The 25,281-nt window shown below is 42.1% G+C and overlaps 5 non-coding genes across 5 annotated transcripts; 3 read left to right on the forward strand and 2 right to left on the reverse strand.

Annotated features, from left to right (window-relative positions):
• The first annotated feature begins 1,749 nt into the window (after positions 1-1,749).
• On the forward strand, positions 1,750-1,823 carry trnat-agu (transfer RNA threonine (anticodon AGU)). The gene has a single exon. It is a non-coding gene; the product is annotated as a tRNA-Thr (tRNA).
• Positions 1,824-14,502: 12,679 nt separating this feature from the next.
• Positions 14,503-14,576, reverse strand: trnat-agu (transfer RNA threonine (anticodon AGU)). The gene has a single exon. It is a non-coding gene; the product is annotated as a tRNA-Thr (tRNA).
• A 3,265-nt stretch (positions 14,577-17,841) lies between these two features.
• Positions 17,842-17,912, forward strand: trnag-gcc (transfer RNA glycine (anticodon GCC)). Its single transcript has one exon. It is a non-coding gene; the product is annotated as a tRNA-Gly (tRNA).
• Positions 17,913-18,714: 802 nt separating this feature from the next.
• Positions 18,715-18,785, forward strand: trnag-gcc (transfer RNA glycine (anticodon GCC)). Its single transcript has one exon. It is a non-coding gene; the product is annotated as a tRNA-Gly (tRNA).
• A 2,165-nt stretch (positions 18,786-20,950) lies between these two features.
• Positions 20,951-21,021, reverse strand: trnag-ccc (transfer RNA glycine (anticodon CCC)). Its single transcript has one exon. It is a non-coding gene; the product is annotated as a tRNA-Gly (tRNA).
• Positions 21,022-25,281: the final 4,260 nt, after the last annotated feature.

Raw genomic sequence — 25,281 nt, forward strand, 5'->3', positions numbered from 1 at the left:
TGTATTATTAAAGCTTGACAACAAGGTCAGTCCAGGGTTATGTGCACTCCTATTCCACACAGAGAAGCAGAAAGGCCTACCGTGCTCCAGTGCTCCTGCCTTTGTGTTTAACTCCTTTTGTGTCAGTTTGGCACTGATGGAGCCTTTACATTCAGGTCAATGCCTTTTGGTAGCTGTATCAGAATAAAACCCCCTGTAGTCCGCAGGCATGCATGGGGCTCTGTGGCGCAATGGATAGCGCATTGCACTTCTAGCTAATTGGTGAAGCCATTCAAAGGTTGTGGGTTCAAGTCCCACCAGCATCGCAACTGTTTAGCATTTCGCCCAGGTGAAGAAAGGAGTTAGAGAGACCTAGAGTTAGGGGTCTACAAAACATTCCCACTGGCTCTTGCTTTGTGTGTTGCAAGTTGTGCCATTTCTCAAAGTGCGGTCATTGAAACAACTGGCGTCAATGCATGGGTAAATAAGGTTATGTTCTGTTAAAGACAGAACTTTGACCAGATGCTTTTTTCAATATAATTTGATCTCCATCATTGTTTTTCTGGGCAGCTATTTCAAGTCTATGAAAATCAGCTGCATTTCGCGGTGAGAAGTCTATAGCATCTCCAGCCACTCAACAGTGGGATATCTTGTCTTAAAGAAAGCAAGCATTTCTTTCAATTCAATAAACTAAGTTGGGCCATGTGCTATCAAACATTTACAAACAAAACCAGTTCTCCATGTGATTAAAATGCCTTTATGCCCTGCCAGTCTGCTGGCCATGTGGGTGAAGGTGTGTGCTGGTTCAAGGGTGGCGATTGGCTGTCGCCATGGAGTGTCCGTCAGAACACAGGGAGACAGGGTACATCAAATGCACAGCTGTACTGTGCATTTGAGGTTAGACTTGACCAATTTGCGGGTGTTTGCGATAGTTCCTCTCTATCACCATCTGCAGCCATCTCTAACTTGTTTTCTTCCCGTTGCGTCTTACTGTGGTCCACTGCTCTCTGATTGGCTGATCATCTGCATAGCTTTCACATGGACAGGGAATGAAAACTCACTTAAAGGAGCCCCTGTCCTTTACAATCCAGGAATTCAAACAGTTGATATTATGGGGCCGTGCATCTCCTGCGATTGATTTTTTTTCTCTGCATATTTTAGTGGAAAACTGGTTTCCTTCTACCATAATTTCATTTTTATTGAAAAGCATAATTTTTCAATTTTAAAACCAGTTGTGCTGTAGTCTTGTGGTGCATTTCTGTCAACCCCACAATGCATACATGCAAGTCCTTCACAATACTGACACTTATTGAGATACTGAACATGTGCTGCTTACTTAGTGCTGCATATTTCTGCCTTCTGCCCCCTTAAAATGCTCTCCTCGAGCATTAACAGAACTAGTGTAAACTGTATATGTATGAGCTGCCAAAGTTATCTTCTGTTAAAGACGTGGTTAAAGTGGTTGCCTTTGTTTTTAATTTTGCTAACCTACTTGTTGCCACATTTAATCTGCCCGTTAGAAAGTGAACATATCTTTCAAGGGTGGAATTTCTACCTTCCTAACAAAGGGCAAGGTCCCAATCCCAACCAATGAGGCGTACTATATGGATCTAGTAAATACTTGTTATGATATACAACATTATAAGACATGATTTACTTTTGTCATCTACTGGACGCATTGGTAAATGCAAAAAGTTTATATCGAGATACCCATTAGAGTTCACAGCTATCAGAAGTCCACCAGGGCAGTGTGGCCCTGTTCACCCACATGGCGCTGTGGCTTAGTTGGTAAAGGCGCCTGTCTAGTAAACAGGAGATCCTGGGTTCAAATCCCAGTTTTGCTCTGTCTGTGGAGAATCACATGTCCCCACTCTCACGGCCTTCGTGCCACTGAGGAATGGCTGACTCAGGCTGACTTGGCTGAGGTTGCGATGAGAAAGCTGTTGTCTTGATCTGCTGCTGTGGCTCGCAACTCTCCAACTTGCCACGTTAACACATGTCCTCTATCCTATCGGAAGGTCATGTCCTTCCAGTTTATAGCTGCATAACTGATAAAGTAAGTGTTGTCGATGCTGCAGTAAACTTTCTGTTGGATCCGTTGCTCACAGATCTATCTCTTGTTCTCAGTACACATGAAACAAGTTTAGTTTTCCCAGTGTAATATTACAGACATATTAATGTCAGTATAAAACACAAGTCTTCATTAAAATTATATGCATTTAAATTTTCTTGTCAGCATAACCTTTAGTGCTGACTGCACTGCCTTTTACTTGTTCCACACTTCATAAGTATTTTTATTACAGCGTGCAGATGCATGTTTGGCGAACTGGTCCTGCCCTAGACTGAATGCATTAGAAAATGCAAAATGTTTATATGGACATAATTATAATGCACGAGAAATTTTAGAGCGATCACATTTTGAGCAAGCATTTGTAAATTTGTTTAGATACTTTACTGATCCTGAGGGAAATTAGGAATCTGCATTTAACGTAAACTGTAATGGTAAAATGTAAATTCATTCAACTGTTGTATTGTCATGCACACTGTTGAAAACAATGAAATGTTTGAGGCTCTATTTTTTGCTATTGTTCTCACTGTTGTGCTGCTCTCAAATCAGAACTACATGTAGCTCAAGGGCAGTTGGAGGATTTCAAGGAACTAAAAAAGAAAATTGAGAGCCAGCATGTATGAGATGTTAAGACATAATACATCTATGTTTAAATCCGATTCAGTTATACGTTTTGTTGTAAACAATGAAACGTTTGAGACTCTAGACTGTGGCTCTATATTTTTGTACTGTTCTCATTGCTCTGCTGCCCTACAGTGTCTGAAAATTCAAACTACATGTGGTTCCTGGGCTGGTGGAGGATTTCACAAGAAAAACAAGAGAACTTTGAGACCCATCTTGTATGAGATATGGGGAAAATATTTTACTGAAATCTGCTGCATGATGAAATTTGCAAGTGATTATTCAACTATGGTACATTTTGTGTCCCTGGAAGAAACAAGAATCTAACTAATTTTTTGGTCTAAAAATACATTGCTATGGTTTATTTCTTTATTTTGTGTAGAAACACATCCTGATAGTGGCTGTGATGATTTTGTTAAATAATATATATTTCATTCTAACATTAAGAGGAAATCATCATTTCCTGTTGTGGAAATGACATTTTGTCATATTTCTTTTAAAATCCCATATGTTACCCTGTTAATGTCAGTTTTAGAGTTAGCATATACACAAAATATACAATATAAATGAAACTGGTCCAGTTGTTTTTTAACATTAATATGAAGTATGAGGTGTTTGGAATTGAGACCCAACAAACATACTTTCAATTTAACTCATATTTACCTAGATTTTTTCTCTTTTTATTACCCCCTATGGAGGTTACTCTTTTGTCCAGCCATGTGTTCCCTTGTTGAGTGGCTGTTGCTATGGTTACCGACTATACAAACCTTAAAACATGATCCCAGGGTTCTATCTTTTACAGTGGGGTGGAAATGACAGTGAATCCAAGGGAAAAGGATTCATTTTATCAAAAATACAAGAAAATGTGAATGAATATTACAATACATAATATATTTCATTACAATAGGCGTTACTGTCTAATTTGTATTAGACATTATACTATACATGAAAATGAAGCTTAACTGTAGATTTTAGCTGTATGTGTTAATTTCCTGCATTAAAAAAACCCAGTCGAAAGTCATTTCATTTATTACACATTGAAAAGCGATCGCTATATACTGTGGTCGCCCCCACTGAGTCAGTGCAAATTACTGTTGTAAAATAGTAATTTACATTTCCCCAGCGAACTTGGTTAGTTAAAAACTTAGTTAGATAGTAAAAAATAAAAATACAAAAAAGAGAGAGCAAGAGAGATGAAAAGTACAGTATGAGGGTGTGGCAAGATATTTCCTGATTAATTATTTGCCAATATTAAATCAACTTGATGCTTTTTAGGCACAAAACTTGCATTGCCAATGAATATTAGGTTACAAAAAACAACTACATTTGCCTGTTGTATGTGACTTCCGGTATAAACCACGCCCACTTCCGGCATACTGTCCGGCATACTATAGTACAGATACAGAGACAGATCATTTTGTTGGCTGAATAGATACAGATAATGACGTCTCTGTAAAACAAAACCATAAACCATACATAACAGGCCTCTTATTATATAGTAGAATTAATGACTCAGCTATTATTTACTTTTTCCTCTTGGTGGAAGTATGTGTGACAAAAATTAAAATGTAGAAATGTTTTTGGTTTGTTTGTTTTTCTTAATTTTTCCAGGTACACAAAATGTACCATAGCTGAAGAATCACCCTTGCACCAATCAAGCGCTGAAGAGAGGATAAGCGGTTTTGGAAAAGAGTGAGTGACTGATTGAGATCCAGTCAAGGGCAAGACCAGTCAGTGGGATGTACGTGTCCACGCTCAAATAAAAGTGCTTTTGAAGTGTGGAAAAAGTTAAAGACAGTGGAATCGATGCTATGAGTTACGCTGACAACAGTATTTAAATGCATATAATTTCAAGTGTTCAACACATGTGGCAGCGGGCCAAGAGAGCTCCTTCAGTCTGTCCGCAATTTCATGTCAGTATTACCCAGATGTAAAGGAGAAGACGTTTGGTTAACAGTTTCATGTCAGTATTACCCAGATGTAAAGGAGAAGACATTTGGTTAACAGTTTCATGTCAGTATTACCCAGATGTAAAGGAGAAGACATTTGGTTAACAGTTTCATGTCAGTATTACCAAGATTTCGAGGAGAAGACGTGCTGTCGAATGCTGGAATGCTTTTAAACAGTAAGAGGCATTTTTCAGTAAAAAGGGAAAAAGACTACGCTGTTGCGCTGGACGCAAATCAGACCCGGAACTCCCGAGTGGCAGGTGAGAATTCTGCTACTGAACCACCAATCCACAAATCAAGGTGCAGTAGTACCTTAAAAATTTTTACTACTTTTGGCCAGTTGACAAAATACACATGTCAATGCTATAATAGTTAGTCTGCATAGAAGAGTTCACGCATAATTAAATTCAGTTGTTTTGAATTCGCTTAGCACCACGTAACTGCAGCAGCATAGTGCCGCGGTATTATTCAAACCTCTCAAACCTCTACCTCTCGACCATGAATGCGTCTTTGGGCTTTAGAAATCGGACTGACAAGTATGTTTCTGCTTTCTAATGCAATAATTGTGAAGTTATGTTGCCTACCCTCCATTCCAAATATGTATAGAAGAAAACCCAATCGCAGTGGATGCACAGCCCCATAACATCAACAATCTGGATTCCTGACCAATGCAGACTGGCAAGGCATAAAGGCATTTGGATCCCGTGAAGAATTTGTCCTGCTTGTAAATGCTCCATAGCACATGTCTTAACTTGGTTTTGTTAGGCATCTCTGTTCTCGGTCAAAAGTGTCAAGGAATGGAAAATTTGCTTGTTTTCTTTAAGACAAGATATTATTGACTGGAATGGGAAAATTACAATATTCCACACCCTTCAATTGTTTCCCCTGCAGCACAGATGTCGGTTAGGTCAATTGTTTAGCCGAGTCCCATTTTTAAGGTTCCAAGTAACCTCCAAATGCATAAAAATCAAGCTAAGCTCATTAACGCATGCCCCTCTGTGTTTTTAAGAAAGAGATTTGTCAGGTGTGGAAGGATATCATATTCAGTTCCAACCGGTAGCATCCTGTGGTTGAACAGAGGAGGTATTCCATTAATTTACAGGTTATTTTCGTGAACTCCGAGCCATGTACAAAGCAACGCATCACACTGAGCATCAGTCAGATATGAGTGTCGAGCACAGGAGGCAGAAATAGCAGCACCAAATAAGAGGCGCTCGTTCAATATCATTCTGGCCTTTGCTGAAGCAAATTCATGTCAAATTTACCCAGATTTCAAAGCAGAATCTCAAAGACATTTGGCCAGGTCAAGCTGAGACGCATGCTGTCAAGCACAGGAACAGTTTTAAATCTTCAGAATTCATAAATTATGATATCTCAGTTTCAGAGAAAAATTCAAATATCAGCACCACAGTTCAACACATGCGCAGTCAGTTTTTGAAATTCAAAGACACAACACTGTCTCGATTGAGCATTTCACAGCAAAGATCTTAGATGAGGGAAAGGCACATTGTACAGGGGTGTCCAAAGCTAAAGCAACAGCAGCAATGAGAGCACTAAAAGAGATCAACAAGAAAAACATAATCAGTATATAAAAACATCAGTGTACTGTAGTGATTCCCATTATCAATCGTCCAAGCTCTACAAAGTTATACCCTCATAAAATATACACATTCCATGGGCGAAGAGTACATGGGCCAGGAGATGCCATAAACTTGATGCCAGGAAAAGCTGATTTGCATGGTGTGAAGAATTTGAACTGGTTGGCTGAGCTCCACTGACAGCTGTTCAGCCTGTTGGGATGAGTGATGTATGGCCAGATGCATGGTTCAGTGGGTCAAGGCCTGTGCAGTATATTGGACTACACTGTTTTTCCTTTCCACTGTTTTTCCTCTCATCCCTTTCTGTTATCCAGCCTTGCTTGTGTTTTCTCTCCCATTGTTTTTCCCCTTTCTTATGTTTTCTTGTGTATCCGTCTCGTATTTCTTAATTTTTTTTTTTTTTTCCCCCGAAACTACTGTTCTGGGCACCGGGCATGGTGAACTGCGGTGGAGTTGTCCATTGATTATAGGATTGCAATACTGTACTCTGCAATTCTTCCCATATGAAAAAATACTATAGTGTACTATAGTAAATACACTGTGGTATACCCTCCATTTTACTATAGTAAATACTGTTGTTTTTTAATCATACTACAGCTGTTTTACTCTAGTATACTATAGTATACTGTAATTATTATACTAAAGTATACTATAGATATTGTACTATAGTATACTACATTAAAAGTGACATGTTTGCTGTAATTGTGTAGTGCATTTTGTAGTATTTTCATTATATTTATTAATGTATACATAGTAACTTACACTGCCATTTTCTAGAATGCAATATACTACAGTATACCACGATGCATATTAACTTATTATTATATCTACTACAGTATATCACAATGTATAGTAACATAATGCAGTCTCTACTAAAGTATACCACAATGTACAGTAACTTACTAGACTCTAGTACAGAATACCACAATGTATAGGAAATTACTGTGGTATCTACTGTAGTATACCACAATGTATAGTAACTTACTATAGTACCTACTACAGTATACTGTAGTATACCACAGCATATAGTAACTTACCACAAATCCCACAGTATACTACAGTATTCTATAGTAAACTGCAGTTTACTGTAGTACGTACTATAGTACACTATAGTATTTTTTCATATGGCTTTGTGTGTGTGTTTATGGTATAGTTTGTAATATTCCTGCATTTTCTTTTTTTTTTAAAGTGTCGTTGCTGTTTAGGCGCAGAAGATTGGTCTTATTCTCCCTCTGCTCCTCTTGGACTACACCGAGCATGTGGTTTGGAACAAAAATATATGCACTCACTTTTCATAATCCTTTGGGACTTTAACAGAGCAAAATTAAACCACGAACTACCAAAATATAGATAGCATATCAATTGTCCCATCAGGGATAATAACACACTGGTCCACTGCTACGCAATTCTTAAAGGTGCATATTGCTCTGTTCCCCAGGCAGCTGTGGGGCACTCTGATCACTGCTTGGTTCATCTCATTCCAACCTACAGGCAGAAACTAAAATTTGCAAAACCTGTTGTTAAAACAGTGAAGAAAGTAAAAAGTGAGACAAAGAAGAAACTGCAACACTGTTTTGACTGCACCGATTGGAGTGTTTTTTAAGCAGCAACTGGCAACCTGGACGAACTGACTTACATCAGCTTTTGTGAAAACATGCGTTTGCCAACCAAGACCTTCTGCACGTACAACAATAAGAAGTGATGGTTCACAGCCAGACTAAAGGCCAATTTATACTTCTGTGTCAAATCTATGCGTAGCGTACGCCGTAGCCTGACGTGCACCTCCCCAGAAATGTAACTATGCATCGCGGCGACGCGTGTCGAATCAGACCGCAACAACTGTGACTGCTCTGCTTGGTAGCATCACCCTCCTCCTGCCTCAATCGGTTCACTGGTTCACACCATCTCCTCCGATGTCTTCTCTCTTTTCTGTGTTGCAGTAATTCCAGTAAAGGTAACCGCTGTTCAACATTTTTTAGTTCCAACTCCAATATGATCCACTTTGTTTCAGTTGCGTTTGAAAATTTTCAGCAAAATGGCGAACTGAGCGCTCGTTATTTTGGGAGCTCCGTTTGTTTGTCTCCAAAACAACTACTTAAAATTTAGAAAGTAGTCCTTCTTTTGAACGCAAAAGTTGTTTTACAGATATTGCTATGCAAAGACTGAATTACGACTTTTTATTTAACATTGTTCTCGCCATTGTTTGTAATGCACAAACACAGTGGCATAGAAACCCCACTGCAAACTTGCGTTTTGGCAATGTATTTACAGAGCAACGCAGACACAGCAACGCACAAGTCTTGCCATTGTTTGTAATTCACAAAGAAAATCAACACAGTGGCATAGAAACCCCACTGCAGACTAGCGTTTTGGCAATGTAATTACAGAGCGACGCAGACACACCAACACACAAGTATAAATGCTCACAACGACATAGGCCACTTGTGTAGGCTACAGCATAGGCTCCGCATAGCGCCACGCAGAAGTATAAATCAGCCTTAAGACAACTTTTTCAGGCCAAAGAGAATGCCTACAGAAGTGGGGATAGAGCCCTGTACAAGCAGGCCAGAAACTCACTGATAAAGGAAATCAGTGGTGAAAAAAAGCTACACTGAAAAGCTGAAAAACAGGTTTTCAGCCAGCGACCCTGCATCAGTGTTGAGAGGCCTGCAAGACATCACAAACTACAGAAGTATTCAGTGTACGACCGAATGAGTGTAAGAGTGGAGATGCGTGCGTGTGTGTGTGGGAGAATGTGCATGTATGTGGGCATATGCCCAGCTGCACACTGAAAAGAGAAGGAGGGGCGAGGGAGAGAGGCACTACGCAGGCGCACAGAAGAGTGAAAGTTGAAGTGTGTGAGCAGACAAAGGGAGTTAGAGAGAGAGAAAGAAAGCATGCCAGATCTATACTTCAGAAGTCGCAAACAAAAGATAATAACAAGCGGCCAAAAATCGAATTGTGCATGAAATACAGTGTGTACATTTAAATCACAAAAGAATTAAATTAACGACACTTTCTTCACGTGAACTATATACAACATTAAGACTAAAGTGTGCCCAGATGCCAGCCTTTCTCTGAATCACTCTTGCGCAGCAACCGAAGATGCGTCTTTGGTGGCCTGATGAGCAGTAAGATGCGCAGGTCTAGGGAGAAGTTCTTTTCCTTGACACTTTAAGATCTTCGGGGCTCCATCGCTTGTCAGATGATCTTCAAGGGTTCTTGATTTAGTTTGTCGGTGTTTTAAGAAATTAAAAGGGATCCGGTTGCCTTTTCTTCCGTCGAATACTGCGTGGTTTACAGTATATTTAACCAGTGAAGTTAAAGTCGCAACTGCACGAGAGAAAGTACATTAAAACCTTGCCCGGAAGTTCGGTACAAATATCCTGCTTCATTGTTTTTTTGTTCTTTTCTTCTGCAGAGAAACGGTGTCTCTTTAGGCTGGGGAGGGTCCCTTCCAGAGAGGGAATCAAGGTGAAATTGTGTCATCACTGTATCTGGCATCTGGTTTCATTGCTGTATCCAATACCGTTATAGTGAAAGCTGAGAAGATGGGTTCAGATTACCCATGAGGTCAAGCAGGGAACTATGGGTAGTATGGTCTACGGGCCTGGCAACCCCTACACAGGGATCCTATTTGTGGACTTCAGCCCGGCGTTCAACACCATCATTCCTCTCCTCCAAACTCTCACAACTCACTGTATCCCCTGCCATCTGTCAATGGATCACCAGCTTCCTGAAAGGCAGGAAACAGCATGTGAGGCTGGGGGAAGTCACCCCTGGTGTACAGACAGTCAGCACTGATACTCCCCTCCGGCAGGAGCTACAGAACCCTGTATACTAAAACTACCAGACACAGGAGCAGACAGTTTCTTTCCTTATGCCATCACCCTCATAAATAGCTGACCAGTATCATCTGCTATGCTATAGCTACCCATGTTTTTTCAGACAGTTATTACACCCTGCTTCACACCTACAAATACCATATTGTACAAATACTCATACATCATAATTTCATTCCCATACGTGATGCACATTACTGTTGTATGCACTACCACACACACTGTATGTATATCGTTTGTCTTGTATATAATCTGTTTATTGCTTGTACATTGTGTATTGTCTGTAAATAATATGTACATTGTCTGCATATTGTCTGTATTGCTAGACAGACACCAACAGCCGGAACCAAATTCCTTGTGTGTTTTAACATACTTAACCAGTAAACCTGATTCTGTTCTATGGTTTGATTGGATTGTGTGTTCACCTTGCGCACAACTCGATGATAAAAACCAAGTTGTTGTTTTGGTGCTCTCATCATGTTTACCGTGTGCTGTTTTTCCATTGTAGATGCTCAGGTTAGTTCTAAGAGGTGTACTGATTTAGCTGTGCCATTTTAACTTGCCTTGTGCCAGCCATTCATACAGGTTTTTTGGTGTGTGTTTTGTTGTGTTGGCTGGTGCTCCATACCTCCACATACTCATGCAAGTGAAATAGAGTGAATGTCATGTATTTGGAAAGTGTCATTCTTTTTTTTTTTGGACATGTGGGGGGTATTTCAGAAAGCAGGTTTAGTGAAAACTCAGGGTTAGTTGACTTAGAGTAAGTAGTAAACCTCCTAATAGAAGAGTCCTGTGGCTTCATTCTCCTAGCAAAACAAAGCCATAGGGCTCTTCTATTAGGAGGTTTACTACTTTCTCTAAGTTAACTAACTCTGAGTTTTCACCAAACCTGCTTTCTGAAATACCCCCGTGGTGTCTTCAGTCTTTGTTTTGTGCCTGTTTAGTTCATTATTGATGTATTGTTTTCACCTGTGTCTTGTTCTGTCTGTCTATTTAAGCCTCTTGTTTTCTTCAGTTCTTTGCTCAGTCTTGAGTTGTTACCTGTCATACAATTCCTGATCAAGCCTTGTAGTAAGCTCTGTATGTTTTCTTGGATTGTTCCCTGTTGCTGAACCTCTGTTTTTGGACTAAGATTCTGCCTGCTGTTTTCTCTGGATTTGATACTGGATATCTCTGCTTTCGGGTTTTGACCTCTGCCTCTGCCTGATTTTTGCCGGACTCCCTTGGATACCTCTGCCCTGGTTCACCCATTAAAAGAATCACTTTAACTGCATTACTTTTGCCTTGCTTTCTGTGTTTGGGTCTTGCACTTGGCACCAGGGTAAGGCACTGAGATAAAGAAGAAAATCACAATCAGTCTACAAAATCAGTGTACTGTAGTCATTCCCATTTAATCAATCATCCTCAACTTCCTGTCCCTATAAAATTCCAACATACACTTTCCCTGGGCAAAGAGTGCACGGGTCTGGAGGTGCTGTGCTGTTCACGCCGTGAAATGCGGCCAATTTTCATAGGCCGTAAATACCTGCCCACAAAAACAAAGATGGACATCAAATTCTATCGAAAAATTTGTCTAGTTTACTTCAGGTGTGACAGTATACTATATAAACTGTGTGCTCTCCCAACTCCTCGCACTCTCCAACAAAAGCCGGCCGGTTTCATTCCCCCATGCGCTTCTGATGCCCTTTCATTTATCTAGAACACACATCTGTGATGTCCTTACAAACTGAAAGAGTTCAATAACTGGTTCCCAAAAAGCAAATTACGACACAATTGAAAATTAGATTACATAATCAAATATCTCTCCCCATCACACAAAGCAATATGCAGCAATCATGGTGAATAATAGGCATCTGGAGCAAGTGGGTGGGAATTCTTCCACCAAGTAAACTGAGCTCATTCAGTATAATGCCCATGTTCAGAACCAAATTAGCTCAATGTTATTTATAGTGACCAGGGACGGCTGGTATAAATGGGGTAGCAGGGCTAAGCCCTCCCTATCTTTTACAATAAAGATGAGAAAATTATTGTTAAAAAACCTTATAAAAGATTGTTTTACATTTTGGTGGAACCTAGAGCAGCAACAGCACCAAACAGTCACAAGAAAAACACAGGATATATCCAAATGGGCTTATTTTTTACAGCCCAAACACAGTAGCATCAGCTACCATTCATCTTCGTAGAGTAAAGTGAGTGACAGGTGTCATGCCACGCCCCCTTCATTTGCTGATCATTTGGGCTAAATTAATTCAGCCCTCAGCCCATTTACTTTTGAACAATGACAGCGAATGTACAGATGGTACATACAGTGAGGTGCTAATGTAGCACCTGTATGTATGAGAGTGGGGAGAAAGAAGTGAGCGACTGTGGCAATGGTGGGCGTTAGCATGAACAAGGTGGATTATTTACTTTCACATCCATTTTCTTCGATGTCGTTGGTGGAAAAATTGGAAGTGAAGAGACTGGGGACACATCGTCTAAACGACGTTCAAATAACACAAAAAGACAAACGACAAAATCATAAGTTTTGTAACTTGGTTTTAACGAAAGGACTGGCTAGCGATAAGTGTAGCTAAGAATTCGCTTTTCTGTTTCCCATGCTTGCTTTTTTGAGGAGACACTGCTTGGACCATGAATTCCTGTAAGTTTCAGCTTTGCAACCGTACTCCCAGATACAGAGTTTGTTTGCATCAGGCCATTCTTGTGGGTACCTCTCTATGGTGTTGTTGTAGAGCACTTGCTATAACATGGTATATATTGGCCTTGCTGTAACTTGGTATCTCGGACGTAATGCTGCTGTTGCTGCAGTGTAAACTACTGATGGGTATAATCCACTTGTTAGCCCACCCACCCACCCAATATCACCACGGATAGTGACAATGATACATAATTTATATACAAACTGTTCAGTAATGATATCATATGGGTCTTTGTGTGGCAGGTACAAATTCTACCCATGAAACATTTTTTCATTTTGTGGTGAACTCAAAACCCATGCATAGGCAGATGACATGAAGCACCACACACTGCCAGGTACTCTACCACTGAACCACCAATGTGCTTTGGTGTTCGTGTATGGAGCACAGTGTACAGGGGTATCTGAACCTAAAATCAAGTTGATCTTATCAATGCAAGTCATTCTGTGAATTCCAGAAAAAAAGATTAGTTAGGTATGGAGAGGTATCTTGCTCAATTCCAATAAGAAACTTCTTGCTCTTTAACACGGGAAGTGTTCTTTTAATTCCCGAATTGTTCTTTTGAGCTCTGGGTCACTTACAAAGCAGTGGACTGCACTGACCAACAATCAGATGCGAGTGTCTGTCATATATACAGCATCAAGTTATCAGTGCTTGCTCAGTATCACTCTGGTCTCTGGAAAGCAAATTCATGTCAACATTGCTTAGATCTGAAGACGTCCAAGTTAAGACGTACACTGTCAAGCGCAGAAATCTTGTTAGGCCATGTGAATTTCTCAGCTGAACGCGTGGTGGTTCAGTGGTAGAATTTTTGCCTGCCATGTGGATGACCTGGGTCTGACTCCCGGCCAATGCAAGACAAAAATCCTTTTACTGAAAACTGACCTTTGACATGGATGTTTCAACAGAGGCCAGAATGACACTGAATGAGCACTGCTTACTTGGTGCTGCATATGTGTTGGACACTTGTTACTGCCCAGTGCTCAATGTGGCATGTGGCTTTTTTTGAAGTACAGGATATAACTGACTGGAATTAAATATGATATTTTCCCACATCCTATGAATATTTTCTTAAAACCCAGAAGGGCTTGTGTTGATCTCTTTGCTTGAATTTTGAGGCTCCAAAACACCTACCACAACACATCGGTGGTTCAGTGGTAAAAATTCCACCTCCCAGGGGTGTGACCCACATCCGATTGCGGGCCACTGGAGGGTCCCCTTTGAATGTTTTTTCTGGAACATTAAAGCAACTGGTGTCAAATGCCTATAAATAGGTGACTAGGGTTACCTCCTGTTAATGACACTTTTGCTGCCTCTGTTTTTAACCGGGCAGGAGAGGGGTTGGAGTAATGTGTTGCATATATTAATGTTTATAGGAACATAACAGAAGTAGATGAGAGTTTTTTAAGGCTCGTTTTAACATTATGACATCATTGCAGCAATACCTTTCACAATGTATATCAAACAGTAGTCCCTACCCATATTAGAGGCAAAGTATTAAAGAAATGAAAAGCTTCCTGCATCAGAGACCCACTGTCATGAATAAAAATAAAAATGAAACTTGTGTGTTTTTAATTTTCAGCAATGTTATAAGAGCCAGTTATACAACAGCATCTGGACAACTCAAAGCACTCTAACACTTGTCTTTGGCTGGGCATGCAACCTTTGAATGCCACAGCACGCTCTCTATTGCTCCACAAAATCAAGACAAAGGATCAGCTCAACAAATCTGTTTCTTATAGCAACAAAAGGCACCGCTGGGATTCGAACCCAGGATCTCCTGTTTACTAGACAGGCGCTTTAACCAACTAAGCCACGGCGCCACATGCATGCCTCGAATGGCACCACACCTGGCGGCTCCACTTTGGCTCGGCTGAACGCTAAACTCACGTCACTCTAGAGCAGGGGTGGGCAAATCCGGTCCTGGAGGGCCATGGTCCTGCTGTTTTTCTTGTCAACCAACTAAATACAGTCTCTGATTGGCTGAAGAGCATGCACACCTGTTTTCAAAGTGAAAATCAACAGGTAGCTAAGAGGTGAAAACAAAAACCGGCAGGACACCGGCCCTCCAGGACTGGATTTGCCCACCCCTGCTCTAGAGGGACTCAAACCCACAACTTTTGATTGGCTTTTGGTACTTATCATGAAGCAGATCCCAAATGGAATGCTCAAACTGCACACGGAGAAATGGCATGAGATGCTATACACAAAGCAAGGGCCAATGTGAGTGCCTTCAATACCCCTTTTCCTCTTAGCTCTTTTCCACTAGCCCCTTTTCCACTGCCGCGGTGCCGGTGCCGGTGCCGGTGCCTAATCAAGCACCGGGGCCGCGCTTTTCCACTGACAAAATACTGGTGCCGGAGCTGAAAAGCTGGCACTGGCACGGCACCACAGAATTGCTGGTCCCAAAAGTTGGAACCGCTGACGTCAGAGACTATGCAAATAAAAACCACGAGAGATCCAATCAGTGCAGCGTTTGATGTGTTTGGTACGTGACGTTCTCTAGAGAGGCGGGAGTAACAAAAAACGTCTGGCCAAGTAGCGGTAGGCTAAAGGATATTTGTAGCATGAAAATATGTATATGATTAAAAGATGTATGAGCAACAATTTGTGTCTACATCAACACGGGCTGTTGTTTACATGTTACATGAACGTAGTCGGACCCAGAGTGGTAGAAAAAGACACTCTCTCTCTCTCTGCTCTGGCTGGTGCAAATAAACCACTGCAGACCTTCATTTAAACACTCATTTTAATTTTTGAGCTAGATGACAGAGTTACTATTTTCATGAATTTTGCCCCCAGAGCGAAAAGTTATAGGGCAAAATTCATGAGGTGTTTCGCTGTGTGGAAGCCTAGCGTAAAAGTAAATTTATAAAAAGCAAGCAGATGCGTTCTGTCCGACATTATTCTTTCCCCACGAAAATTACCCAAACTTTTGCTATGTAGCGTTCGGTTCCCAAACCTGTGGAAATGCGGGCCGGTTCTCAAAAGGCACCAAGGCAGCACTGGCTCCGCACCAGCACCGGCACGGGCACCAGCACCGTCGTAGTGGAAAAGAGCTATAGGACAGTGCCGGTGCCCGTGCTGGTGCCGATGCGGAGCCAGTGCTGGTTCAATGTGGTACAGTGTGGTTCAATGTGGTATAGTGTGGTGTAGTCAAGTGTAGTGTGGTGCAGTGTGGTGTAGTGCGGTACGGTGTGGTACAGTGTGGTGTAGTGTGGTACCGTGTGGTGTAGTGATACAGTTACCCCTTTTCCACTGCCGCGGTGCCGGTGCCGGTGCCCGATCGAGCACTGGCACCCGCGCTTTTCCACTGACAAAATACTGGTGCCGGAGCCGAAAAGCTGGCACCGGCACGGCACCACAGAAATGCTGGTCCCAAAAGTTGGAACCGCTGACGTCAGAGGCTATGCAAATAAAAACCACGCGAGAACCAATCAGTTCAGCGTTTGATACGTGACGTTCTTTAGAGAGGCGGGAGTAACAAAAAACGTCTGACCAAGTAGCGGTAGGCTAAAGGATATTTGTAGCATGAAAATATGTATATGATTAAAAGATGCATGAGTAACAATTTGTGTCTACATCAATACGGGCTGTTGTTTACATGTTACATGAATGTAGTCGGACCCAGAGTGGTAGAAAAAGACACTCTCTCTCACGGCTCTGGCTGGTGCAATTAAACCACTTCATGCAGACCTTCATTTAAACACTCGTTTTAACTTTTGAGCTAAGTGACAGACTTACTATTTTCATGAATTTTGCCCCCAGAGCGAAAAGTTCTGGGACAAAATTCGTGAGGTGTTTCGCTGTGTGGAAGCCTAGCGTAAAAGTAAATTTATAAAGAGCAAGCAATGCGTTCTGTCCGACATTATTTTTTCCCCACGGAAATTACCCAAACTTTCGCTATGTAGCGTTCGGTTCCCAAACCAGTGGAAATGCGGGCCGGTTCTCAAAAGGCACCAAGGCAGCACTGGCTCCGCACCGGCACGGGCACGGGCACCAGCACCGTCGTAGTGGAAAAGAGACAAGTGTGGTGTAGTGTAGTACAGTGTGGTGTAGTGTGGTAGGCATTTATGTGGTGTTGTGTGGTAGAGCGTGGCATCGTGTGGTGTAGTGTGGTACAGTGTGGTATAGTGTGGTATTATGTGGCAATTCGTAGGACCCGTATTTTTTCAGTGGAAAAGCGCGGCCCCGGTGCTCGACTGGGCACCGGCACCGGCACCAGCACCGCGTCAGTGGAAAAGGGGTATCTGATGTGGTGCTGGTGCTGGTAGGAAAAACTCTCTCTCTGATCTGGCTAGTGCAAATAGACCACTGCAGACCTTCATTTAAACACTTGTTTAAACTTTTAAGCTAGGTGACAGAGTTACTATTTTCATGAATTTTGCCCTCAGAGCGAAAAGTTTTAGGGCAAAATTTGTGAGGTGTTTCGCTGTGTGGAAGCTTAGCATAAAAGTAAATTTATAAAAAGCAAGCAGATGCGTTCTATCCAGCAGTATTTTTTCCCCACGAAAATTACCCAAACTTTCGCTACGTAGCATTCAGTTCCCAAACCTGTGGAAATGCGAGCTAGTTCTCAAAAGGCACCAAGGTAGCACTGGCTCCGCACCAGCACCGGCACCGGCACCGGCACCAGCACTAGCACCATCCTAGTGGAAAAGAGCTACTAGAGTGCCAGCTTGGTAAAACCCAGTTACACGGCAGCATCTGGACAACTCAAAGAACTCGAACACCTGTCTTTGGCTGGTCTATAATCACACAACAACCTTTGAAAGACTGCTCTTTTGCTAGAAGTCCAAAAATGAATATGATAACTTTCCAAACAACGCAACAATTTTTTTTTTCTGAAAACACAGGACTTGCATTGATGCTTTAGCTCAATTTTTGAGTCTCCAAAACTCCTCTTGAAGTGCATTAGTGGTTCAATGGTAGAATCGCCACTTCCCATGGGGCTGACCTGGGTCTGATTCCTGGCCAATCTCCAGCCTGGCAGGTGAGAATTCTGCATTTATTGGAGCACAGAAAGGCATCGCTGGTCAACCGGCTAAAGGAGTCTGATTTTGGAGGTACCACCACAGTGTCGGTCGTGCATTGGTGGTTCAGTGGTAGAATTCTCGCCTGCCACGCGGGAGACCCGGGTCCGATTCCCGGCCAATGCAAGAGCTCACGTTTGTTTACTTTGCTTACTGTCTGACGCCGTTCCGAGCAAGTTAAAAATGGAGGCAGCTGAAGCCTCATTAACAGAAGGTAATCACGCTCACCCACACACTGGCGTTTGCTGCCAGGTGCCTTCATGTTCTATGGAAGCATTTGAAGGGTGCCTTCCACTGGCCCACAATCAGACTAGGGTCACTGGGAGGCAGGTACTTTACCAACGCCCACAACCACCAGTGAGCTGGGGCAGGTATTTTGGAGCCTCCACGTTCAAGCTAAGAGACCACCGCAAGCCCTTCTGGGTTTTAAGAAAAAGATTTGTAGGCCGTGGAGAGGTATCATATTTAATTCCAATCAGTGGCGTCCTGTACTTCACCACAGGAATTGTTCTTTTAATGATTCCCGGCTTGTTCTCATGAACTCTGGGCCACTTACAAAGCAGTGCGCCTCACTGAGCATTAATCAGATGCGGTCATCCAGCACATATGCAGCACCAGGTAAGCAGTGCTCATTCAGCGTTAGCCTGACTTCGGCTAAAGCAAATTCACGTCAGCATTACCCAGGTGTCAAAACATAGACGACTTGCAAGCTGAAACTAAGCCTCATGATGTTGAACACGGGGATGCTGTTAAGCAATAAAGGGAAGCTTTCAACAAGTGAACACGCGATCTTGTGTCGGTCAGGAATCGGACCCGCATCTCCAGCCTGGCAGTTGAGAATTCTGCTTTTATTGGAGCACAGAAAGGCGTCTCTGGTCAACCGGCTAAAGGAGTCTGATTTTGGAGGTACCACCACAGCGTTGCCCGTGCATTGGTGGTTCAGTGGTAGAATTCTCGCCTGCCACGCGGGAGACCTGGGTCCGATTCCCGGCCAATGCAAGATCTCATGTTTGTTTACTTTGCTTGCTGTCTGACGCTGTTCCAAGCAAGTTAAAAATGGAGGCAGCTGAACGCTATAAGTGCTAATCAGAATAGCACTTAATAAAAAATTAAAAAAGGCAAAAAATAATCCTGCATGTGGAGGGGTTGGCGTGGATTTGTATGTTTGTGGGGTTTGTATGCATGTGTATGTTTGGTCCATATCATATCATACATGTGTATGTATGATTTCATGCGGCGCTCATGTCTACCCATACAGGTGCATGCTCCACAGCCTCCACTTGTTTAGCATCATGGCAAGATCCTGTACTGCGATTGTTCTGGGAGGGGGTGGGGTGCAGAGAGCCATCAGCGAGTGACATACATGAGGCTTAGGCAAAGCTAAACTTAAATAAAGCACAATGTATTAAACACTGATCACGGATAGCACCAGGTAAAATATACTGTTACGATATGGTAATGGCATTACTATACCACCTACCTCGACACTGAAGTTGTGCAGAGGCTATTTCCATTCGTGCAGAGCTCAGAACGGCTTTTGAACGTCGCTCCCAAATAGAACATGGTGGTGTCTGGTGTCTGAAAAAAATCCCTACACCAGAAAATCGCTCAAGTCCCCAGCCCCTAACCTTGGCCAGCTTTTCACTTCCTTGAAAATCTGGATTTTGAGAAAATCCCCATTCAAATTCAGTGGGGTGGTACGGAAAGCCTTTTGGCTGCAGAGGGTCCGCAGTGTCATGCACTTGACAAATTTGCGAAAAATGTTAAGAGAATCCAAAATGATAAGAAAAAATCTAGATTTTGCAAATTGAAATTATGGCCTTAGGCCAGCCTAAGGCCTTGGGTAACCCTACCCTTAACTCTAGCCCTACCCCTACTCTTAGGCTCTACATGCCCTGGTTGCCGAGACCCTAACCCCAGCCATAACCTAAACCTCTGCCTTAGGCCTAATCCCAACCCCAACCCTAACCATAAACCTAACTCTAACCCATGCTCCTATGCTTTTTTTCTACACAAATTGTGGAGGAAAATCTGTTCTCTTCTACAATATGTTTTTAAATTGGTTTTCAGTTTTAAAAAAAGTTGTGTTGTAGTGTTGTGGTGTATATGTCATCCTGTCAATGCCACAATGCGTACATGCAAGCTCAGCAGCAGATATGCCAGACTTCAGGTTGGACTCTCTGTTGGACCATTTACTCACTGTGCGACTGTTGCATTCAGGTCAATGACTCATGGTGGTCGTATCAGGCAAGAGCAAAAAAGATGCTCTGTAGTGCATTGGACTTCTAGCTGATTGGTGAAGCCATTCAAAGATTGTGGGATAACATCCCACCAGAATCACAGGAAACATTTAGCTTGACTGAAGACCGGAGGCAGAGTTCTTCGACCACAGCTGTCAAGTTTTAGGGTTAGAGGTCAGCATTACCAGACAGGAACTATATGAATGTGCAAGGCATTTACACCGGGCCCTGCTTTGTGTGTTGCATCTTGTTTCTCTCCATGGTGTTCTGTGCATCCTACTCTCCCCAGCTTGCTAGATTAAAAAAACAACTAAATATTAACCATAGATAAGGCCGTAACTGAATGTGTTTGTGTAGAGAAAGCAACAAGCATGAATAACCAAAATGTAGTCGACACCTGATTTATGGACTTACCTCCTGGCCAGAGGTACTGACTTTTTCACCACAGAATCTGTTATTCTGTATTTACTGAATGTCATCCAATGAAGTTATGTGGAAAAGAGAGTAGGAAAACTCACCAGCAAAGAAAAAATCAAAAGATACTATGAGTGTTTCTACAGAGGATCTTGATTGTGTCATATTGAAGGCTTTCCAGATAGCATTAGCAGAACAACGAGAGTCGTTTGATGCTTCTATCCTGGCAGCTATAAAGGAAGCAATGGATAGTGTGGTAGTACCACAACCACAACGTCATCTGAAACCTTTCCCTACTTCAGCACAGACTGCAGGTCTGGAACCTGCAGACACCCACCAGCCACCCTGTGCACAACTTATCATGAGGGTTTGTGTGCATAACTTATCATCAGCCTGTCTGTCAATGCTGTCCTGTGTGAAGAGTGTGCAGGCTTGTCAGATGAGCTCATGCTGTGGTGTCTGCTGTGAAATGTGGGAATGGCATTTGCCGGTTGGATCAAAACTTAACCCTGCATTGGCCGGGAATCGGACCCGGGTCACCCGCATGGGAGGCGGGTATTCTACCACTGAACCACCAATGCACTTCAGAAAGTCTTCTGGAGCCTCAAAAATTGAGCGAAGCACCAATGCAAGCCCTGTGTTTTCAGGAAAAAAAGACTTGCTGGGTTCTTTGGAAAAGCCTCACGTTCAATTCCACTCAGTAATATCTTTAAATGAAACAGAGGAAGTATTCCCAGGTTGTTCTCAGAATCAGTCTGACCTCTGCTTAAGGAAATTCATTTGAACATTACGACACATTATTTTCCCAATTTCTGGAGCCCCTTTAATGCCTTCCTGGACATTAAAAGAACTGGTGTCACCTGGTGTCTATGTAGGACTGAACAAGGTTACCTTCTGTTAAAAACACTTCATCTTCCTTTGTGTTCACTTTTGCAAACCTGTTTGTTGCCACATTTTGTCTGATTTTCAGCCGACAGCCTTCTAGAAATCCACCATATTTTTCAAGGGTAAAATATTTATCTGCCACATAATTTGCATCTGCCACAAGGACAAGGTCCCAATCCAAGCAATGAGGCATGCTATATGGATGGTGTTATGGTACGTGGTGTGCTGTGGAGATACCTGTAGGGTTTCCCACTTATCATACGTGGAACCAGCAATTTTTGTGCCTTCAAAGCATCAAATTGATTCAAAATTGACATATAACTAATTATGAAATGTATTTCCACATCCCCATACTGCACTTTTCATCGCTCTCTCTCACTTTTTCTTTTCCTTTTAACTAATCTAAGTTTTATGAGCTGTCTGAACCCCACCACCACCACCCTTTAACTGGGGGACGTTGAACAGTCAGAAACTGAAAAAAATGTTTTATAAATCGAAAGATTCTGTTTTGCATCGGAGACTATTTACAGTAGAGATAGAAAAATATGCTCCAGTTGCAGTTAATAATCTTAACTTCCAGTGATGCTGCGTTCTCGATTCTTGATGTGTTGTTGCTGCAGCTTGCTCGGGAAACATGAATGACTATTTTACAACAGTAATTTTCGCCGACTCGGTGGAGGCGACTTCATAATCGCTATAGCGATCACTTTTCAGTAATGTGCAGTAAATGAAACGACTGAGATACCAATTACATTTTTTAAAATTGTTTTATTGGGTCTCCCATCTGCTAATTGAAAGTGGCTGTAGATACACTGAAACATGCGTTAATTTCAAGGAAACCAACCAACCAAACAAAAACTGAATGGACGCAGCAGTTGAAAATGTAAATAATACTCAAAGTGAGCGAAAAGTGAACCAAAAATCGACAGAATATAATGAATGGTACACAAATTTGGAGTGGGGGTCGATGTTCTTCAATGTTCCGCGTACGAAGCGGAGGGTTTTTTTTGTTTGTTTGTTTTTTTTAGCGAAAATATAAAGCCTCCATAAGTGGAGAAGGATACCCACAACTTAATGATCTGTTCTCTCCGTTACACTCTTGTGAATTACCTACGGAAACTGCCTCGAGGCAAACTTCATATTTTTAAAACCACACTAAATACTTATCCGTTTTCTCGAACTTATGGATAATATCATTTTGATTTGACTTTGTTATGGACATGTAAAGCCCTTTGAGACTAAATAGTGATATTGGGCTCTAAATCAACTTGTATTATTATTATTATTATTATCATTATTATTACTGTGTTTTCCTTATAGTCGTAATAGGTTGGACCTACGAGCCGATCCCTAATTAGACTGATACCGTTTATGTCACGGTGATTTGAATGAGCCGAAATGGCTTGTGTGAACTTCAGAATATATGTGCACAACTTGTCAGTTTTTTATTGCATGAACAAAAAGATTATAAACAGTATATTCAACAGATGCTCTTTTGACGTTAAAAGAACTACCTTCTATATTACAATTGTGACGCAAAGCGTGGTTAGGTTAGAATCTCTTGAGCGAAGCCAAACTCATTTCAGTGCGAGACGTGTAGGAAAAAAGCTGCAAGTTGTGAGAGAAATTAGCTGTTAAATAACTTTGAAGTAGGACCTGTATATGGGTGAGTGTAAAAAAGGATTGAACGTGAGGGCTTTTGGAAGTCTGTAAGTTTGATGTCTGCCTATTGGCCTTAGATAAGAAAAGTTAATGGACACGGCTCAGTCTAGCAGTTCACGTTTTTAAATGTTTGTCCATTACAACTTAGGCTACCGAACATAATAAATGGAGAACACAGCTTGTTTCTGAAACTGTTTTGGCTTTTTTTCCCCAGTTTTTTATCCTGACATGATGAAAGACTATGTGGTCATTGATATTGAGGAGGTTGAGGATGAGAATCTGAATATTATTAGACAGCATCATCAGGTGTCCGAGAGGGACCTGGACAGACTGTGTGAGGCTGCACGGACAGCAAACAGAGAAACACTGTCAGGTCTAATCAGACAGGTCATAGAGGAAGCATGGAGACAGGAAGGAGAGAAGTTGGAAAAGGAAAAGAGGGATCTGGAGAGAGAATGGAAAGAGTTAGAGAATGCTCAGATGCAAACTCTATCTTTCCTAGAAAATCGGGATGGCTTTCTTAGAGGTGGCGAAATGAAAGAGGCTCTGCGGGTAGGCGAGAAACACCTCAAGACTTGTGAGGATTTACCGGAAAACGACTTGACTCAGGGACATGAACGGTGCCAAGAGATGGGGGCCACATGGAAACAGCTTCTAGAGAAGGTGAAGGGGCTGCTAAACAGGACAGTGAAAAGTGAAGAGGAGAGAAAGAAAGAGACGTCTGCAAAGAAAATGAGCAGAACGAAAAAGCGACAGCTCCTGGAAAGAGCGAGGGCTTTGAGTATGGAGCAGCAGAAAGCAAAGGAGAAATGGATGAAGGAAAAAGAGGAAATGGCAAGAGAGGGACAGAGAGCAGCTGAAGGGCTGATGACGGAGATAAAGGGACGGGACTGGCACATCGCAGGCCTCCTGAGGGAGAATGACTACCTGAGATACAGAGACGAAACACTGGCCGATGCCTGGACCCAACTCAAGCAGCAATACGAGTGGGTGGAGGCTGCGTGGAGAAAAGACAAAGAACAGCTGAGAGGCCTGCAAAAGGAGAGAGAGTTTATTGAATATGAGAGGATGAAAGAGAAGGAAGAGATGGCGACGAAGACCATGGTCAGAAAGAAAAGGCTCGAGTTGCTGGACAGAGCGAGCGCAATGATGAGTGAACGGCAAAAGATGAAAGAGACTTTGACGAAAGAAAAGGAAGAGATGGAGAAAAGGGCAAAAAGAACAGCTAAAGTGTTGATCATGGAGTTGAATGAAAGAGTGCAGAGCATTGAAGTGCTCCAGAAAGAAAACAACAACCTGAGGTCCAGAAATGAAGATCTGGCAAAAGCCTGGAGTGAAATGAATGAGAAATACAGGACGATCAGTGCCGCTTGGCAGAAGGAAAGAGAAGAGCTGAGACTGCTGCTGAGGGAGAGAGAGAATATTGAAAAAGAAAGAAAGAACAAAGTGGAAGTTGTGGTGGTGAAAAAAATTGACAGCGTGAAGAGGCTTGAGCTGTTGCAAAGAGCGAGAGCTCTGAGTCAAAAACAGCAGAAGACAAGATCCAAGAAAAAGAGGGATGAAGAGAAAGATGGGGAGAAAGGCAGAAAGAACAGCTCAAGATTTTCGGACAGATCTTAAGGGCACAGCCCTGCAGAGACAATCAGCGCCCACTGCAATGAAAAGAGGAGGACTGTAAAAAAGAAAAGTCAGACCTGGAGGAAGAGTGAGAAAATGGACTGAACTGAAGAGAGGGTTGAAAAAAAGAGATTTTCTGAAAGTAACACCCACAGAGGATTTTCATAAAACATATCAATATTCAGTTGACTGAATCTGTCCCGGATCGCTCAAACAGCAGATTATAATCTGGAGACAGTTAGAAGAGAGACAAGGGTGAGAGAAAAGCATGCAGAGGGAGCAAAAGACCTACCAGCAGAAAGAAAGGGTGGTCAAAATTTGGCAAAGAGGGACAATTGGAATGTAGACAGAGAGAAAATGGGAACAGCAGGTTGCTCTGATGATAAGGAAGAACTCTGGTCCGGCGGCTTAGTGAGAACATCAGCAAGTGTTTTCACAGCAGCAGAAAGAGACAGGAGAGAAAGAAAATGTCCAGAAAGAATGCAGGACAAGTACAACGGACAGTCAAGTTCAGTTCACTGAAGGCTGAATGATCTGTGCACAGTCTGAAAACATTCTAATTAAAGATCAGTCCACAATCTTTTTTTCATCACTTTATGTCCTTGTTCTTTGTTTAGTGAAAGCAAGTGTGTGCCTTAGTGACAGAATAAATCTATAATTCCATAACAGACACTTCG

This window comes from Chanos chanos, chromosome 1, assembly GCF_902362185.1.
Source record: "Chanos chanos chromosome 1, fChaCha1.1, whole genome shotgun sequence".
Classification (NCBI taxonomy): Eukaryota; Metazoa; Chordata; class Actinopteri; order Gonorynchiformes; family Chanidae; genus Chanos; species Chanos chanos.